This window comes from Rutidosis leptorrhynchoides, chromosome 8, assembly GCF_046630445.1.
Source record: "Rutidosis leptorrhynchoides isolate AG116_Rl617_1_P2 chromosome 8, CSIRO_AGI_Rlap_v1, whole genome shotgun sequence".
NCBI classification, from domain to species: Eukaryota; Viridiplantae; Streptophyta; class Magnoliopsida; order Asterales; family Asteraceae; genus Rutidosis; species Rutidosis leptorrhynchoides.
The window spans coordinates 325,234,917-325,254,694 of NC_092340.1; positions in this window are offsets into that span (position 1 = coordinate 325,234,917).

Below are 19,778 nucleotides of genomic sequence, written 5' to 3' on the forward strand. Positions count from 1 at the left end.
GGAAGAGTGATTTCACTTTTTCAAAGAGAAAGTTTGAAGGTTTTAGTTACTCTAACTCTTCAAACAAGAAGAACAAGAACAAGAAGGGTTCCGAAAGTTTCAATAGCGTTAAGAAGGGTGCTACCGATGGTTTTTCTTATGCGTGCTACAATTGTGGGCAACCGGGTCATATGGCTCGTGAATGTCCGAAACCATTTTGCGGAAACAAAATCACTTGTTTTAATTGCGGGAAAGAAGGGCATAAGAAGCCGGAGTGTCCCGACTTGCGCAATGATAATGTTAAGCGGTTAGAGAAGGCGGCAGGTACGGCAAGGGGTCGAAATTATTTGATGACCAATGATGAAGCCAAGCAATCAAACGAAGTCGTCTCAGGTACTTTCGTAGTTAATTCTAATCTGGCAAGAATTCTATTTGATAGCGGTGCAAATTTGTCGTTTGTGTCTCCTAAATTTGTGCCTAAACTTGATAGACCGTTAGCTAAGTTAAGTCGTCCGGTAGAAGTCGAAATAGCGGACGGCAAGACGGTGCTAGTGGTTGATGTGTGTGAAAATTGTGATGTTGTTTTCGGTGCCGAAACCTTTAAAATTGATCTCATTCCAATGACCTTGGGCGATTTTGATATTTTCATTGGTATGGATTGGCTCGATCGTTATAGAGCCGATATTGCATGTCATGATAAGTTTATTCGTGTGAAGACCCCAAGTGGGGGAGAGTTGATTATTCATGGTGATAAGCGAAGGAGACCGGTGCCGATATGCACTTTTGCACGGGCACGTCGTCTCGTTGTTACTGGTGGCATGGCTTTCCTTGCTCATGTTGTTGATACTCGCAATGAACCACCACCCATTCGTGAAATTCCGGTGGTTAATGAATTTGAAGACATTTTTCCGGATGAGTTACCGGGTGTTCCGGCGGAAAGACAAGTTGAATTTCGCATTGAGTTGGTTCCGGGGGCTACCCCCATTGCTAAAACTCCTTATCGTTTAGCGCCGACGGAAATGCAAGAGTTGTTAAATCAAACCCAAGAGCTACTTGAAAAGGGTTTCATTCGACCGAGTGCTTCGCCATGGGGCGCTCCGGTTTTATTCGTGAAAAAGAAGGATGGTAGTATGCGGATGTGCATCGATTACCGGGAGTAGAATAAAGCGACGATCAAGAATCGTTATCCGTTACCTAGGATTGACGATTTGTTTGATCAACTTCAAGGTGCAACGTATTTCTCGAAAATCGACCTACGGTCCGGCTATCACCAAATGCGGGTTCGTGAGGAAGACATTGAGAAAACGGCCTTTCGAACGCGTTATGGGCATTTTGAGTTTTTTGTGATGCCTTTCGGTCTTACGAATGCACCGGCGGCATTCATGGATCTTATGAACCGAGTGTGCCAACCTATGTTGGACAAGTCGGTAATAGTGTTCATTGACGACATACTAGTCTACTCGAAAAGTATGAACGAACATGAACATCATTTGTGTGAAGTATTGAAGACGCTACGAAAGGAGAAGTTGTATGCAAAGTTCTCCAAATGTGAATTTTGGCTAAGGGAAGTTCAATTCCTTGGTCATATTGTGAACAAAAACGGTATTCAAGTAGATTTGGGGAAGATCGAGACGGTGAAGAGTTGGGGACGACCGACTACGCCTACGGAAATCCGAAGTTTTCTCGGATTGGCCGGTTATTATCGTCGGTTTATCCAAGATTTTTCTAAGATCGCTTCTTCGTTGACGAAATTGACAAGGAAGAATGCGAGGTTTGTTTGGGAGAACGAGCAAGAAATTGCTTTTCAATTGTTAAAAGAGAAGTTGTGTCAAGCTCCGGTGTTAGTGTTACCGGAAGGTGTTGAAGACATGGTGGTTTATTGTGATGCTTCCTTAAATGGTCTCGAGTGTGTTCTAATGCAAAGAGGTAAAGTCATCGCTTATGCCTCTCGACAATTAAAGGAACATGAAACGAGGTATCTACTCATGATCTTGAGTTGGCGGCGGTTGTGCATGCGTTGAAAATTTGGCGCCATTACTTGTATGGTGTCAAGTGTACGATTTATTCGGATCATAAGAGTTTGAAACATCTCTATAATCAACGAGATTTGAATTATCGCCAACGTAGGTGGATGGATGTGGTGAAAGACTATGATTGTGAGATACTTTATCATCCGGGTAAGGCGAACGTTGTCGCGGATGCGTTGAGTCGAAAGAGTCAACATCCGGCGATACTAGTTGGATCGTTACGTTTGATTATTACCAACGATTTTCTTGAAAAGCTTGGTGAGATTTAAATAGAGGCTTATGTTCACAACAAGCATACGGAGCGAATCGTGGGCCAATCGGAGTTTATTACTATGGGTCCGCGTGGTTTGTTGTCTTTCCAAGGAAGGGTGTGGGTGCCTAAGATGGGTGATTACCGACGAGTGCCACTTGATGAAGCACATAAGTCAAAATATTCCATTCATCCGGGCGCGACGAAAATGTATCTTGACTTGAAGAAAGATTATTGGTGGCCGGGCATGAAGCGTGATGTTGTGAAGTATGTTGAGCAATGCGTCACGTGTTTGCAAGTAAAAGCCGAACACCAAAAGCCGTATGGTAAATTGCAACCGTTAGAAATTCCAAAATGGAAATGGGAACACATTACCATGGATTTCATAACAAAGTTACCTAAGTCGGCGAGAACCCAATTTGATACGATTTGGGTGATAGTTAACCGGTTGACGAAAAGTGCTTTGTTTCTTCCCATTAAAGAAGCAATATCGTCGGAGGCGTTGGCTAAGTTGTTTATCAAGGAAGTGGTCTCTCGACACGGGGTTCCTATATCTATTGTTTCGGATAGAGATACTCGTTTTACATCTCGGTTTTGGGAAACGTTTCACGAAGATATGGGTACGCGATTGAAATTGAGCACGGCGTATCATCCTCAAACGGACGGTCAAACCGAACGTACGAATCAAACTTTGGAAGATATGTTACGGGCGTGCATTATTGATTTCGGTGGTAGTTGGGATGAGCATTTGCCTTTGGTGGAATTCTCGTACAATAATAGTTATCATACTAGTATCGGGATGCCACCTTATGAGATGCTTTACGGGCGGAGGTGTCGAACTCCCATTTGTTGGGGAGAATTGGGTCAAAGAGGAATCGGGAGTACCGATTTGGTTTTAGAGACGAATAACAAGATTGATATTATTCGGGAACATTTGAGAAAGGCTCAAGATAGACAAAAGTCGTATGCCGACAAACGTAGATGAACGATCGAATTTCAAGAAGGCGATATGGTGATGCTTAAGGTTTCGCCATGGAAGGGTATTATTCGATTTCAAAAATGGGGAAAGTTAGCTCCTCGGTTTATTGGTCCCTTTAAAGTTTTAGCTCGTGTTGGTGAAGTCGCGTATCGTTTGAAATTACCCGAAGAACTTGCGGGGATCTATAAAACCTTTCATGTTTCCCATCTCCGTAAGTGTCTTGCGGATGATTCATCTTGGGTGTCGTTAGACGAGATTGAGCTAAATAACAAGTTGGAGTATGTTGAGGAGCCGGTTGCTATACTCGATGAAAAGGTTAAGAAATTGAGAAATAAAGAGGTGAGGACTTTTAAAATCCAATGGCGTCGAAGTATAGGTTCCAAGTTTACTTGGGAGCCCGAAGAGTTCGTGTTTGTATATCTTCCCTCTTGTCATGCGGCTTGGATTGCGAGGACGCAATCCGAATAAGTGGGGGAGAGTTGTAAGACCCTAATCAGTTTGTACAACAGTGTAAATATGTTACATAGAGTGTGGGTGATGTTGTGCAGTTAAACAGAAGTCACTGAGTGAGCTGAGCCTAGTGCGCGCCGCGCACACTAAAGGGAGCGCGCCGCACACCCTTACTGTAGCCGGGTTCCAGCTCTTTAAATCAGATATTTTGATGGGCATTTTGGTAAATTCACTTATGGACGGGTTAAAGACAGATAGGTCAGTTTGTGGAGCACCATTACTCCATTATCAACAACCTTATCACTTTAACTTTAATTCTAGAGAGAGATTGTGATTTTTGAGAGAGAAAGCTTAAATCCAAGAGGAAGGAGCTTGTTTTGGGTTAAAGTTCAAGCATTAAAGTTATTCATCTTATCTCTAGCTTCGTTGTGGTAGTTGTGGTATGTTCTAATTTTATTTTCCTTACTTTGATTTAGTGTAAGGGTTAGGGTTTGAGTAAATGATGAACACAAAACCCATTATTGGTGATTTTGGGTGTTCTTGGGTAAAATTGAGTCTTGAATATTAATTGGTGACTAGTCTAGGGTTTCAAAGTATTAAATGATGTTTATGAAACCTAATTGGTGAGTTAATTGCTAACACACCTGGTTATTTAGTAAATGGGTGTTGGTTAGTTAGTGGATGACCCGAAATGGGTGTGATGTCTTAAAATGGTTATTTGGGTAATAAATTAACCTAGTTTGGAAAGATGGATATGAATTACCCTAATTATGTATTAGTTGGTGTTGTTGGACCTTAATCACAAGCTTTTAAGTGATTAGTGGTGGTCTTGACTTTAATTGGGCGGTTTTGGTATAAATGGGCAATTTAATACATTAAGTCATTAAATGCTCATGTGTAAGTGTTAGTATTGAGTCCACTTAGCTTGTGTGTTGATCAAGTACTTATTATATTAGGTACTTTGCTTTGAAGCTTGTGGAGGTTGAAATCGTTATCTAATTGTTGAGGTGAGTGGAATAATTATATGCGTATGTATATAATGTATCTATTTGTTGTAGCGTGAAAGGTGTAGTGTCGAGGTGTTAAGACACCACGTTTCACGTGAAGGGTGTAGCATCGAGGTGTTAAGATGCCACTCGGGTGTAGCATCGAGGTGTTAAGATGCCACCTAGGAGTGTAGTGTCGAGGTGTTAAGACACCACTCCGTAAAATAATGAGTGTTGCATCGAGGTGTTAAGATGCCACTCGGGGTGATGTGCCGATGTGTTAAGGTGCCACCCTAGGGGTTAGTGGTGCGAGGTGTTAAGTGCCCTAATGGATGTTATGAACACCGATGGCGTTTTCGCGAGCGCTGTTCCCTTGTACTATTGGTCGACCATGGTTACTTGTGTTGTAAGCATATTATATTATTTCGAGTTATATTATTATGCGGTTGTTGCTAGCTTGTGGTATTGGAGATTATAGCTTGTTAATGTGACGATAAGCTAATTGTGTTGCTAGCATGTTTGCGATTTGTGTAAGTGTATGCAAGTAGGTATAATTATATATGTATTCGTATAATTATTGTATTTACTAAGCTTTGCTTATCATCTCGTTGTTTACCATTTTATAGGTTCGGTTTTGGACAAGGGTAAGGACATCGTATTGGACTAGTGATCCCGCTTGATGCTAGGGGACGCTTTTGGCTTTAGTAGCTCTTGGAGTTTGACCGGTAGTTGGGCAGTTTAATCCCAAACGCCATGCTCATTGTGTAGTATGGAACTTAAACTTTTTGGTGGTCGAAACTCTAAACTTGTATTAAACTTGTATTTTGGGTCGTGTGGGCCCCGCTTGTAAAACATCATTTTTATGTTTGATTCGTGTTAGTTTTACATATATAAGTTTGTTGTGAAAAGCGTTTGGTCTAAAAATGTCGGGAAGTGGTCCATCTTTTTGTGTGTTAAAAATAGTTCGGACAGAAGCTGGAGTGCTCTGTGCGCGCCGCGCACTATAGGGGATGCGCGCCGCGCACTCCCATGTCCAGCAGCTTTTAAAATTTTTTTTTTGGGACAGTTTATGGTCGGTTATCGGGTTGGGTGTGACGACCCGGAAATTTCCGACCAAATTTAAACCTAACCTTTATATGTTTCCGACACGATAAGCAGAATTTATAATGTTGAATCTCAAAAAGTTTGGAACTACATTCATGTAATCAATTACCCTATGACCGTGTTCGACGATTCACGAATAATTATGTGTATATAGATATGTATATATAATATATAATAACTGAAAACATTAACAAAGTATTTGATATATATGATACTTTATATGAACGTATTTGTTTCGATATATTTATCGACAGAATTAAGAGATAATATCAAATGATTGAATTATCAGATACATTATGATATGATTACGAGCCAATGTTATGAGGTCCACTGTGATTTAAGAAATCTATTCTTTTTGACAATATTCGGAAAATGGTAAAGTGATCTATAAGTAAGAACGTGGAGTGTAAATAACTTAGATGTTGGATATCGACAAGTTAAGTAACTCGACATTTTTCATTAAGATGTTTTCATACGTTTATTAAACCTTTGGACTTTATCCCATGCTTCACCAACAGACTGTAATTTAAAAACTTGAAACCTATTATGAATATATATAATTCTACTTTTCTAAAATATTTTATGATATAACGATTTAAATTAATATTAAATATATTTATACGCGTATTATACGTACATAGTTTTATACTTTTACTATACTTTAACTTTACCTTTACTTTACTTTTACTTTACTTTTACTTTACTTTAACTTTAATAATTCACTTTAATAATTCACTTTAATAATTCATACTTTAATAATTCACTTTAATAATTCATACTTTAATAATTCACTTTAATAATTAATACTTTAATAATTCACTTTAATAATTCATACTTTAATAATTCACTTTAATAATTCAAAAATCTATTATAAATAGAATTCAATAGGTTTCATTATTTCATAGAAATTTGAAAATATATTTTTCTAAACTCTCTCAATCAAATTACATATATATATTTACTTAGTATTATTTCAAGATATTATTAGTATACATAAAATACTACGATGGAGTTATATTCAGACGATTTCAAAATAAGTTTTCAAACGGGATAGAGCTAAGGAAATTATGGGTTATAGCTATGGAGGTTATGGGTATTGTTGGAGGGTATTGCTCGTGAGGTCAACCTAACGTTTATCATTTTCATTGCGTCTACGTACTTTCCTGCAATATTGAATCACAATATTGATACGTGAGCATTCATATCTTATCTTTTATATATTAATAGTGTATCCCTGACTAGTGCTCGAGTATATATGATTATGCATGTTTGTATGCTTAGTTTCGTCATTAAATAGTTTATGATAAATCACGAATTTGATACATATGCTACTGAGATAAGGTATATGATATTCATGTCGTTGAAAAGCTAAAGAAAAATTAATAACTTTTCATTTAGAAATCGTGTGGGTTCGATGAATGGATTAAAAGAAATGGTCAACTGAATTATTATTAATTTTAATATTATTATTAAAACGATTATTATAATTGTTATCAGTTGATGTTATTACTAAAATTATCTTTATTACTAAAAATTAATATTTTTATTGAAACTATCATTTTATTATTTTTATCATTATTATTATTATCAATATTATTTAATCAAATAAATATGCGTACAAAGATATTTTTACCACATGTAATATAATTACATTAATAATACATACCATTATATTTTTATGATATTAAGTGAATTTTATAAATTTTATTACTTGAGATATATAAAAGTATATTTTTATCATATATAAATTTAAATATAAATTTTTATTTATTAATAAATGACTGGTATTATTTAGTATAATAAGATCTGATAAATATATTTAAATATATAAAACGACTATATATAAGTTATATAATAAACATGTATAGATTTTGGAAGTCATTTTGGGTCAAGTTGACTTTTGTTGACTTTTGCATGTCGGTCTCGAGCATTAGGATTGTGATACACTACGACTTGACCTAAATTGTTAGACAGATATTGACCAACATATAAATATATATACTTAATATAGGTTCGTGAATCCGAGGCCAACCTTGCACTTGTTAAATGACGTTATATGTATTTTTACTATGAAATACAGTATGGTGAGTTTCATTTACTCCCTTTTTATATATATTTCTGGGCTGAGAATACATGCGCTGTTTTATAAATGTTTTACGAAATAGGCACAACTACTAAAACTAATTATATGTGGGTTTAAACCAGAAATATACCCTTAGCTTGGTAACATTAAACTACTTGTCTATGTACGGTAGGCGCGAATCCTAAAGATAGATCTATTGGGCCTGACAAACCCCATCCTGACTATGGGATGCTTTAGTACTTCGAGGTTATTTTAAACACACCTGATCTGGTGTACTTCAGAGGGTAAAACATGAACGTTAAGGCTTGTTACCGGGTGCCTACAACTTATAGAATACTTTTATACACTTGCGAGTGTACATATATTTATAAACGGAAATCTTGTGGTCTATTAATATATTGAAATGATTATTATAATAAACCTATGAACTCACCAACCTTTTGGTTGACACTTTAAAGCATGTTTATTCTCAGGTATTAAAGAAATCTTCCGCTGTGCATTAGCTCATTTTTAGGATATTACTTGGAGTCATTCATGGCATATTTTGAAAGACTTTGCATTCGAGTCATTGAGTTCATCAAGATTATTATTAAACCAATTATAGTTGGATGTATTATGAAATGGTGTGCATGCCGTCAACTTTCGTTGTAAAGAAAGTTTGTCTTTTAAAAACGAATGCAATGTTTGTAAAATGTATCATATAGAGGTCAAATACCTCGCGATGTAATCAACTATTGTGAATCGTTTATAATGTATATGAACGGGTCCTTTCAGTTGGTATCAGAGCGGTGGTCTTAGTGAACCAGGTCTGCATTAGTGTGTCTAACTGATAGTCGTTAGGATGCATTAGTGAGTCTGGACTTCGACCGTGTTTGCATGTCAAAAGTTTTGCTCATCATTTTTGTCAGAAATTACCTGCTTATCATTCTTAGTCTAGACACATCTTATTGCATTGATTGCATGAATAGTGTATAGACAAAATTCATATCTTAGCGTATCTACTAATTCATATCTTAGCGTATCTGTTACTGTAAACTTTGACTGACATATTTCGTAAATTCCTCCGTAATCTACGAAACCTTTTGCTCTATATAATTAGAATACCACTCGATAGCCGGAAAATCATTTCATATCGAAAAAAAATTCTTTATTCAATCGTACGAAATGGAATTCGTCATTAGTTCAAGTCCCTCGGATTCCGAAATGGAATTCCACTCAAGTTCCGAAAGCAGTGTGACCGGAATGGATCAACCAATTATCCATCATCTATTTTGGATGAATTGGGGATGGGTTCGTAATCTACTTAACCATTGGAGACAAGAAGAAGGTGATCCCTTTCATCCACCACATTGCCCTCTTGGCAATGAACCTGAAGCACTTACCGGCGAACCTGTCCAAAACACCATTTTCTCTCTCATTTCCAGAGTATCTCGTCATGATTATATACTACACCAAATTCTAGATCTTATCTATCCGCTCGTCCGAACCGACAATCACCCCAGTGTAATAGAAGAAGTCAACGAGCTTCGCGCTCGGGTAGTGGCTTTGGAGAATATGGTGCAAAGGTTACAAACACTAGCAGCAGCACCAGCAGTATAACAAGTACCACCATCAACAACATCAACAGTGCCATTACCACCACCAACAACAACCGCATCGCAAACCTCAACTTCACAATCTGTCCCACAAGCATCGACGTCATACGCCATGTAGATACCAAGGAATACCACAACGATGAAGTATTGATTCATAACTTCATTGGGAAAACATTCTACGACGATTATGTAATTTCTAAAGTTTAGAAATTATCTATCCTAGCCTTAACCATAAATAAAATGAGTTTAATTTAATATTAACTCATTAAATCTATATTACATCTGAAGAAATATACACATATATATTTCCATAAAGACTGTAATAAAATTCTTTTGTACAAAATATTAATTGTGAAATATTTTTTAACAGGTAGGTAATACCCGAGAGATATATAAATTCACAATTAATATGTTACATTCTTCGAATTAGATTCAGCAAATCATCCATTATACTCCCTTCTTTCACAACAATATACATTCTTTTATAGAAATCAAAACAACCATACTCATTCAAAATCTAATTACATATTCTGATTTTGAAATCTCAGAATTCGATTCAAGATATAACCGAAATCATCACTCTTAGATTTCTACATCTTTCAAAACTATACTTTGACTTCAAAACTGTCCTAGAACCTCATTTCTATTCATGGAACTCACAAAATATTTGTATCATTCAAAATCTTAGAACATCATATGTATATTAACAATTACAATATGTGTTTAAACACTTCAAAATTCTTAAAGACATGCGAGATGATGATCCAACCACACATTACCCACTGTCATGCACCTAAAAAGCTCTCGAAATCAAAGTTATAGTTTAACACGTATCCTTGTCAGATCCTTTGATATTTATTACTAAATATAATTTTTCAATCTCTTTCCAAAATAGACAGTTTTGTCATAGCTTCAACAAATCACCTTCATTTGTTTATACAAATAAACCTTATTATAACAATTACCCCTTCATCATTGTTACCGGGGAACCTTTCATATCTCGCCACATTAGCAGTAAACTTATCAACAACTTCATTAACCTTCGACTTAAGCCTCTCCAAAAAGCCACTATACTTATTCATTAAAACCCCATCATGTACTCACCTACATCCTGTAACAATAATTGTCACACCAACTACTGGGAATTAGCAATCAGTATTTTGAATTCCGCGACAATTTTACGTCAAAAGTTATATGTATACATATAACGTCTATCTCCTAGAATTACATACTTCGAATGTGAATTTTCTGAAAAACATCCCAAACTATGAACTAGTTCTCCGAAATTGGGAAAATGCTGATGAAGCAGCAAAAACTGTAAACGACTTTAACAGTCAAAAGTTTGATGATAAAGAATAGTATGGTGGTAAAGCTGAGAAAAAGAGAAGGTTTGATACTGGAAAACGGATTGAGCAGACCATGAAGGAGGCTGTGGACAAATCACAAAGACTAAACCTGCCTTCAAAGGATCTAAATGATTCAGTGTCTACTGAAATCGTTAGCAAACACCTGACTTCTTATTCTATACCTTCACAGACAAATCTTCATCATCATCCATCTATGTTAAGAATTCTAAGATATCATCGTATCTTTTATTATAAATATCTTCGATATTCCTGAAGATATTTTCACAACTATTCTTATCCGAAATATTCTATCTATTCACAATATCTGCGTTACAACATAAAAAGAAACTGTGTTAGTTTCTAAATTCTGAAAAAAAAATTCCAATTTAAAATAGGAATGTTTTTAAAGTAGTGTTGGGAACTGAAGCATGAGTTAGTATAATATAATGACACTTGATCAATGTGATTATATTACGGTAAGTCATACTGAGTTTCTAATGGAACGTGATGATTCACAGAACATACCGTCATCATGTACTATTTACACGACTCTTACATTCTACCCAATTTCCAAACATATTAAGAACATATCATCTTGATAGCTCTATATTTTCGGATATTCTGGTAATTTGCCAAATCAAGATCGTGCCATTACGATTTTCTTCTTGGAACATTAACTATGTTCATCCAAAAATTCATATCTACAAATTCTGGACCATTATCCACTTGACTTAAGATCGGGAAGAGAAAACGAAAGCATGAAGCTCCGAAATATAATGGAGAATATAAAGCCCGATAACAACCCCGAAATTACAAACCTTGTATATCAATGCGTATAGCAATATAAAGACACGGGAGAATGAAAAACACAATAACCCCAAGGTAATGGTAGAAGAAAATAACTTCCTCCGGTGGTAGATGAAAAAGAAGAATGACAGATATGAAAGTTAAGAGTATATCAAGAATCAATACTGGATGAAGCATATTAACGAATGCTTTAAAGTATGAATTGGGGAGAAAGACTAGAAGGTGTGAGCTGTGGAAATAAAGAAATGAAGGGGGTGGATTTATAGTAAAATATCAGACAGAGAAATCGAGACAGATTATCGCATTTAATCAAATAAGATCATGATTTCCTTAATCGCCGAAGAACCAAATCTTATTGTAAAGATTTTCTTTAAATTCCATGAATTCCAAAAATCAATCATAACTACGTCATCGGTTAAAACGAATATACGTTTACTCATTTCACTCTCTTGCGATAACTTCACTTATACTCTTCGCGTAATTAAATTGTTTTATCTATATTACTCAATGATGATAAAACTCTATTTATCAACTCATATTCGTCATGAAAACATTTTTAAAGTTAGCCATGACGACCTCGATCAAATTTCGGGACGAAATTTCTTTAACGGGTAGGTACTGTGACGACCCGGAAATTTCCGACCAAATCTAAACCTAACCTTTATATGTTTCCGACACGATAAGCAGAATTTATAATGTTGAATCTCAAAAAGTTTGGAACTACATTCATGTAATCAATTACCCTATGACCGTGTTCGACGATTCACGAACAATTATGCGTATATAGATATGTATATATAATATATAATAACTGAAAACATTAACAAAGTATTTGATATATATGATACTTTACATGAACGTATTTGTTTCGATATATTTATCGACAGAATTAAGAGATAATATCAAATGATTGAATTATCAGATACATTATGATATGATTACGAGCCAATGTTATGAGGTCCACTGTGATTTAAGAAATCTATTCTTTTTGACAATATTCGGAAAATGGTAAAGTGATCTATAAGTAAGAACGTGGAGTGTAAATAACTTAGATGTTGGATATCGACAAGTTAAGTAACTCGACATTTTTCATTAAGATGATTTCATACGTTTATTAAACCTTTGGACTTTATCCCATGCTTCACCAACAGACTGTAATTTAAAAACTTGAAACCTATTATGAATATATATAATTCTACTTTTCTAAAATATTTTATGATATAACGATTTAAATTAATATTAAATATATTTATACGCGTATTATACGTACATAGTTTTATACTTTTACTATACTTTAACTTTACCTTTACTTTACTTTTACTTTACTTTTACTTTACTTTAACTTTAATAATTCACTTTAATAATTCACTTTAATAATTCATACTTTAATAATTCACTTTAATAATTCATACTTTAATAATTCACTTTAATAATTAATACTTTAATAATTCATACTTTAATAATTCACTTTAATAATTCAAAAATCTATTATAAATAGAATTCAATAGGTTTCATTATTTAATAGAAATTTGAAAATATATTTTTCTAAACTCTCTCAATCAAATTACATATATATATTTACTTAGTATTATTTCAAGATATTATTAGTATACACAAAATACTACGATGGAGTTATATTCAGACGATTTCAAAATAAGTTTTCAAACGGGATAGAGCTAAGGAAATTATGGGTTATAGCTATGGAGGTTATGGGTATTGTTGGAGGGTATTGCTCGTGAGGTCAACCTAACGTTTATCATTTTCATTGCGTCTACGTACTTTCCTGCAATATTGAATCATAATATTGATACGTGAGCATTCATATCTTATCTTTTATATATTAATAGTGTATCCCTGACTAGTGTTCGAGTATATATGATTATGCATGTTTGTATGCTTAGTTTCGTCATTAAATAGTTTATGATAAATCACGAATTTGATACATATGCTACTAAGATAAGGTATATGATATTCATGTCGTTGAAAAGCTAAAGAAAAATTAATAACTTTTCATTTAGAAATCGTGTGGGTTCGATGAATGGATTAAAAGATATGGTCAACTGAATTATTATTAATTTTAATATTATTATTAAAACGATTATTATAATTGTTATCAGTTGATGTTATTACTAAAATTATCTTTATTACTAAAAATTAATATTTTTATTGAAACTATCATTTTATTATTTTTATCATTATTATTATTATCAATATTATTTAATCAAATAAATATGCGTACAAAGATATTTTTACCACACGTAATATAATTACATTAATAATACATACCATTATATTTTTATGATATTAAGTGAATTTTATAAATTTTATTACTTGAGATATATAAAAGTATATTTTTATCATATATAAATTTAAATATAAATTTTTATTTATTAATAAATGACTGGTATTATTTAGTATAATAAGATCTGATAAATATATTTAAATATATAAAACGACTATATATAAGTTATATAATAAACATGTATAGATTTTGGAAGTCATTTTGGGTCAAGTTGACTTTTGTTGACTTTTGCATGTCGGTCTCGAGCATTAGGATTGTGATACACTACGACTTGACCTAAATTGTTAGACAGATATTGACCAACATATAAATATATATACTTAATATAGGTTCGTGAATCCGAGGCCAACCTTGCACTTGTTAAATGACGTTATATGTATTTTTACTATGAAATACAGTATGGTGAGTTTCATTTACTCCCTTTTTATATATATTTCTGGGCTGAGAATACATGCGCTGTTTTATAAATGTTTTACGAAATAGGCACAACTACTAAAACTAATTATATGTGGGTTTAAACCAAAAATATACCCTTAGCTTGGTAACATTAAACTACTTGTCTATGTACGGTAGGCGCGAATCCTAAAGATAGATCTATTGGGCCTGACAAACCCCATCCTGACTATGGGATGCTTTAGTACTTCGAGGTTATTTTAAACACACCTGATCTGGTGTACTTCAGAGGGTAAAACATGAACGTTAAGGCTTGTTACCGGGTGCCTACAACTTATAGAATACTTTTATACACTTGCGAGTGTACATATATTTATAAACGGAAATCTTGTGGTCTATTAATATATTGAAATGATTATTATAATAAACCTATGAACTCACCAACCTTTTGGTTGACACTTTAAAGCATGTTTATTCTCAGGTATTAAAGAAATCTTCCGCTGTGCATTAGCTCATTTTCAGGATATTACTTGGAGTCATTCATGGCATATTTTGAAAGACTTTGCATTCGAGTCATTGAGTTCATCAAGATTATTATTAAACCAATTATAGTTGGATGTATTATGAAATGGTGTGCATGCCGTCAACTTTCATTGTAAAGAAAGTTTGTCTTTTAAAAACGAATGCAATGTTTGTAAAATGTATCATATAGAGGTCAAATACCTCGCGATGTAATCAACTATTGTGAATCGTTTATAATGTATATGAACGGGTCCTTTCATTGGGTTATTACAAGGAGGCTACTAACCCATCCCCATTTCATCCAGAATAGATGATGGCTGATTGGTTGATCCATTCCGGTCACACTGTTTTCAGAGCTCGAATGAAAATCCATATCGGAATAGCTGTCGTAATCTGAGGAATTCGAACTGGTTGAGGGATCCATCTCGTATGGTCAAGGGAATGAATTTTTGATATGAAATAGATTATAGGAGTTAGATTTGATACCTTTCTATACATAATTTACATATGTATATATAATACCAAAATCCCAAAAATTACGAAGGAATCTTTGAAAGATGTCAGTCAAAGTTCACAGTAATAGATATGCTAAGATAAGAATTCGTTTATACACTATTATGCAATAAATGCAAGAAAACTCGTCTAGACTAAAGAATAATAATCAGGTAATTTCCTAGGGATGGTAAGTGAAATGTCCCGTTCTTATTGATTAAAAACGTTCCATATTAATTGATTTCGTTGCGAGGTTTTGACCTCTATATGAGACGTTTTTCAAAGACTGCATTCATTTTTAAAACAAACCATAACCTTTATTTCATAAATAAAGGTTTAAAAAGCTTTACGTAGATTATCAAATAATGATAATCTAAAATATCCTGTTTACACACGACCATTACATAATGGTTTACAATACAAATATGTTACATTGAAATCAGTTTCTTGAATGCAGTTTTTACACAATATCATACAAACATGGACTCCAAATCTTGTCCTTATTTTAGTATGCAACAGCGGAAGCTCTTAGTATTCACCTGAGAATAAACATGCTTTAAACGTCAACAAAAATGTTGGTGAGTTATAGCTTTAACCTATACATATCAAATCGTAACAATAGACCACAAGATTTCATATTTCAATACACATCCCATACATAGAGATAAACTCATTCATATGGTGAACACCTGGTAACCGATATTAACAAGATGCATATATAAGAATATCCCCATCATTCCGGGACACCCTTCGGATATGATATAATAAAAAGGGGCATATTCGATTTCGATAATTCAACCATAGAATGTAGTTTCACGTACTTGTGTCTATTTTGTAAATCATTTATAAAACCTGCATGTATTCTCATCCCAAAAATATTAGATTTTAAAAGTGGAACTATAACTCACTTTCACAGATTTTTACTTCGTCGGGAAGTAAGACTTGGCCACTGGTTGATTCACGAACCTATACCAATATATACATATATATCAAAGTATGTTCAAAATATATTTACAACACTTTTAATATATTTTGATGTTTTAAGTTTATTAAGTCAGCTGTCCTCGTTAGTAACCTACAACTAGTTGTCCACAGTTAGATGTACAGAAATAAATCGATAAATATTATCTTGAATCAATCCACGACCCAGTGTATACGTATCTCAGTATTGATCACAACTCAAACTATATATATTTTGGAATCAACCTCAACCCTGTATAGCTAACTCCAACATTCACATATAGAGTGTCTATGGTTGTTCTGAAATATATATAGATGTGTCGACATGATAGGTCGAAACATTGTATACGTTTCTATGGTATCTCAAGATTACATAATATACAATACAAGTTGATTAAGTTATGGTTGGAATAGATTTGTTACCAATTTTCACGTAGCTAAAATGAGAAAAATTATCCAATCTTGTTTTACCCATAACTTCTTCATTTTAAATCCGTTTTGAGTGAATCAAATTGCTATGGTTTCATATTGAACTCTATTTTATGAATATAAACAGAAAAAGTATAGGTTTATAGTCAGAAAAATAAGTTACAAGTCGTTTTTGTAAAGGTAGTCATTTCAGTCGAAAGAACGACGTCTAGATGACCATTTTAGAAAACATACTTCCACTTTGAGTTTAACCATAATTTTTGGATATAGTTTCATGTTCATAATAAAAATCATTTTTCCAGAATAACAACTTTTAAATCAAAGTTTATCATAGTTTTTAATTAACTAACCCAAAACAGCCCGCGGTGTTACTACGACGGCGTAAATCCGGTTTTACGTTGTTTTCGTGTTTCCAGGTTTTAAATCATTAAGTTATCATATCATATAGATATATAACATGTGTTTAGTTGATTTTAAAAGTCAAGTTAGAAGGATTAACTTTTATTTGCGAACAAGTTTAGAATTAACTAAACTATGTTCTAGTGATTACAAGTTTAAACCTTCGAATAAGATAGCTTTATATGTATGAATAGAATGAGAATAGAATGATGTTATGAACATAATTACTACCTCAAGTTCCTTGGATAAACCTACTGGAAATGAGAAAAATAGATCTAGCTTCAAAGGATCCTTGGATGGCTTGAAAGTTCTTGAAGCAGAATCATGACACGAAAACAATTTCAAGTAAGATTTCCACTCGAAATAAGATTGTTATAGTTATAGAAATTGAATTAAAGTTTGAATATGATTATTACCTTGTATTAGAAAGATAACCTACTGTAAGTAACAAAGGTTTCTTGATCTTGGATGATTACTTGGAATGGATTTAGAAAACTTGGAAGTAAACTTGCAATCTTGGAAGTATTCTTGATTTTATGAAACTAGAACTTTTGGAATTTATGAAGAACACTTAGAACTTGAAGATAGAACTTGAGAGAGATCAATTATATGAATAAAATTGAAGAATGAAAGTGTTTTTAGGTGTTTTTGGTCGTTGGTGTATGGATTAGATATAAAGGATATGTAATTTTGTTTTCATGTAAATAAGTATGAATGATTACTCATATTTTTGTAATTTTATGAGATATTTCATGCTAGTTGCCAAATGATGGTTCTCACATGTGTTAGGTGACTCACATGAGCTACTAAGAGCTGATCATTGGAGTGTATATACCAATAGTACATACATCTAAAAGCTGTGTATTGTACGAGTATGAATACGGGTGCATACGAGTAGAATTGTTGATGAAACTGAACGAGGATGTAATTGTAAGCATTTTTGTTAAGTAGAAGTATTTTGATAAGTGTCTTGAAGTCTTTCAAAAGTGTATGAATATATATTAAAACACTACATGTATATACATTTTAACTGAGTCGTTAAGTCATCGTTAGTCGTTACATGTAAGTGTTGTTTTGAAACCTTTAGGTTAACGATCTTGTTAAATGTTGTTAACCCAATGTTTTTAATATCAAATGAGATTTTAAATTATTATATTATCATGATATTATGATGTATGAATATCTCTTAATATGATATATATACATTAAATGTCGTTACAACGATAATCGTTACATATATGTCTCGTTTCAAAATCATTAAGTTAGTAGTCTTGTTTTTACATATGTAGTGTAAAGACCCGTCCTTATCCATCCGGACGATATCTTCAACATTTGGTCCCATTGCGATGATCGACTCCAAGTAAGGTCCTTAATATGAGCTATTGCACAGCGGAAGACTTAATTCGTACCTGAGAATAACATGCTTTAAAAAGTCAACATAAAGTTGGTGAGATATATAGGTTTGATGCTAGCAGCGTTATAACAATGGACCACAAGATTTCATATATAAACATTTAATAAAAATATTCTAAGTGGTTGAGCACTTGGTAACCATACTTAACATTTAATCACGTCGCATATTCCCTTTATTATGAAATCTTACTACACTGTACCAAGTGTAGTCACAAAACGAAGTACTGTGCAACCGTTGAATACTGGTCGTCCAGTCCGGTTGGGGTTGTCAGGCCCGATAGATCTATCAACAGGATTCGCGTTTACAATACCGCTGTAAATAATAGTTACCAAGCTACAGGGAAGTATGCCAGTGGTACAACTCAACGTAGAATATATTTTTCAGTTACTTGTGTCCATATCGTAAAACATAAAATACATGAATTCTCATCCCGAAATATTTAGAGTTTAAAAATGGGACTATATACTCACCTAATGTATTTTGTAGTAAAAATACATATAACATCATTGAACACGTATAAGGTTGGCCTTCGATTCACGAACCTATATTCCATTATGTATATTAACACATAATAATAATATTCAAATAAATATGTATTTTGATATTAGTGATATACCTATGATATTAAATTTAATATTAATAATTACTTAAATATATTTATTTTATATATATTCTATTAAATTATTAATCTATTATATACTTTATTAAAATATCTTGGATAAGTATTTAGTATTAATATTTTTAAATACTCTTAATTTTTAATATGATATCTTTTTTTTTATAAATTCGAGTTATATTAAAATATTAAAACGTAAATGAAACAAAAGTATTTTGTTAGTAAAAGTAGTTTACTTATAATATATAATCCTATATATTTAAAGTTTGTATTTAATTTATAAAATCTATATTTTTTTTTTAGTTTAAGATCATAGAAATATAGTTATATTTTATATATCTAAAATTAAAGTTATAGTTAGTATTTGTAATTATAATAATATTAATGATAAAAATAATACTAATAATATGTATAATAAGTATAAGTATACTACCTTTGAAGAGCCCTTTAAAAATAAAACTGCTCCAAGTCAGGTTCGAACCCAGATACCCTCGCTCACACCACAACACTCAAACCACTCGACTGCTTTTGTTTTCCTGAATTAATCTCATTTCATTAATTTATAACACATATTTATTCTGTTCCAACCTCTTTCTTCTTGTTCAAATCAAACGACCCCAAACCATATTCAAGAATCATTACAGC